The sequence below is a fragment of the Apium graveolens genome, chromosome 3, assembly GCF_009905375.1.
Source record: "Apium graveolens cultivar Ventura chromosome 3, ASM990537v1, whole genome shotgun sequence".
Taxonomy (NCBI): Eukaryota; Viridiplantae; Streptophyta; class Magnoliopsida; order Apiales; family Apiaceae; genus Apium; species Apium graveolens.
In genome coordinates, this window is record NC_133649.1 from 21,539,666 (window position 1) to 21,542,421 (window position 2,756).

Genomic DNA, 2,756 nt, shown 5'->3' on the forward strand with positions numbered 1-2,756 from the left:
TGATTTTATAAGGATTTATAGAATTTATAATGATTATTTTACATAATTATAAAATTAATTTTTAGAATCAGAAATCGTCCCACTTCAACTGTTTTTGCGTTTTTACAACCCGAAACTCTTCCGAAAACTCATTCATAACCTAATCTAATAATTTTGAACACTTTCCGTGTTTTGACTTTTTCGATCCGGGGTACGGTTTGACCTGTACGAGTCCCGGTGTGAAATTTTCGATACGCAAATCATTTTATTTATCGGTAAGAATCCATATTCTCAAAAGGCGAGACGTTATTACCTTAATTTCGTATAAAATATTTTATAGGAAGCTCTGTTTTGATAATTATCCAATTCTAGTATTAAAATCGTATCGTCTTTTCAATTACTTAGCGGCTAAGTAACCCATTTTCGGAACCGATCTGTAAATGTAATTATCGAAATATTAAATAAATAAAATATGCAAAGGTTCTGTTAGCAATGTGTTGAGGTATTGTTAATTGTGTTTGATTGGTGGGACCCGAAGATTACTTTTATAATTAATTATCGAGCCGTATGCATTTAATTCATTTTAAAGTGATTTTATTGAATATTTATTCTTAAAAATGTTAAAATTGTTTCTAAAATCATTTTTATTGTTCTATAATTTTATTTATTAGTTTTAGGGATTTATAAAATTTAGAAATCAATATTTTATCAATTAGTTAATTTTTTTTCTGATTTCATTAATTATAAAATCAATATTTAATTCCAAGATGTTTCAAAAATCATGAAAATTTTATTTTATTAACTTTTAAATATTTCGAGAGTTTTAAAATTATTTTGGAAATTTTATGGCTTTTATTTACCTGCACCTATGTTCGTTAAATTTTTAAATATGAATATAAATTGCCTTTCAAAAATGTTTTAAAAATTACAAGAATTCTAATTTATGAGATTCCGATTATTTGCGAAATTTAAAGAGTGTTTTTGAATTATTCCGATATGTTTCGATTCGCAACGATATTGTTAAATTAAGAGCGGGCCGGATAATATTTTCGTTGCGGGATTATACAGTCTAATACAAATAGAAATAAAAAGGGGGGGTTGTGTAATCGGGTATAACCCGTCTCCTTTCTCTCCATTTGTGATATCTCTCGTCTCTTTCATCACAATCTCTCGTCTCTCCTCTCTCGCTCATGTTCTTCTTTTTGTTATTCGCCTCATTCTCATTTTCTTTCTTTGGCTTTCCCCTCTGTTTTTCAGGTGAGTCGGTCGTCTTGTTTTTGGCTCGTTCTCTGTGTTCGATTGTGATTATATTCGTTGTTGGGTTGTGTATGTATATGTATCTGTGTTGTATGTATGTGCGCGGCCTGATGGTGATGTTTAGTGTTATTGCTGTCGTTTCTTTCCATTTTCCGGTTGCCGCCGGTGTTTTCCGGCATGGAGGCCCGATCATGTGTACCTGTCCGCCTGTTGTTGGTCCCCTGTTCTGATGTGCCTAATCTGACTTTGGAATTTTGGGTATCTTGCAGGATTTATTTGACTGATTTTCGTGAAATTAAATTAATTCTGTTCGAAATATTATATAATAATCGGTAAAGATTCGCGATGGAAACCCGACTTATACGGGCACCCGCGAATTTTTACCGCCGTCCGCGATAAATTTCGACGAGCGGACGGTGGGCTATGATGAATATTTCCGAGTCCTACGAATAAAATAAAAATACGAATAAAAATATAAAAATATGAATAAAGGTACGAATAAAAATAATTAATAACTGAATTGTATTGGTGATTGAGATTGACGTATGGATTGTGAATTGGATGATTGGTTGTTGTTATGTTGTGATTGATGTCGATTTGATTTCGACGGGTAGGCCGATAAACAAAGGAAACGCTGCCCGATTTTCCGGAAATTAATTCCGAAAATACGGGAACGTAACCTATAATTATCGGAAACGTCGAAAAAGGATATAATTGAACTTTATGAAACCTATTTACGTGACGTGACGAGATGTTTTGTGAATAATCGATTACCTTATTTTTCAAAACGATAAATATACGTATTTTCCGAAATTAAATACCGAACCGATTTTCGAAGATGTGAACCATAATTGCTATGTGTATTTCGATAATACATATAAATATGAATTCGGTTATGAAATCGTATGGGGAGAATAGGATAGTGGTTTGATGTTAAGCTTAAGTGATTATCTGAATTAGGGTATTTCAACCCTGTAGGTTTTAAACGGAAGACTTGAGATTTGACGTTGGACTAGGAACGATCTAGGGATTAGACGTCGAGATCAACGAAGTTCCAACTAAAGGATCTGAATGTTGGGATCATATCCAGAATAGGATAATAGTTTGACGATAAAGCCGAATGATCAAAGTCGGACCAAAGTTAATAGCAATTAAAGCTTATTGAGGCAAGTATTCCTGATTCTTTTAAATACTGCAAGTATTCTGGATTTTTCTTTTAAAATACTGCAAGTATTCCCGAACTTTCTTTTAAATACTGCAAGCATTCGTGATTTTTCTTTTAAATTACTGCAATTATTTCATCGTTCCTATTCTAAGTTCAGAATAGTTAAATGTTTTACATTTCGCTGCAATTACTCATATTATGCATGTTCTTTTATTCTTGTTCCTATAATTCGATTGCTCTCGTGAGCAAATACCCATTCTTTCGGGTTATTTGCGAACCCTGAATTGGGATGTGTTGAAATCAAAATGATTTGACATCAAAATACTCTACGGACTGGATGGTTACTATATATATA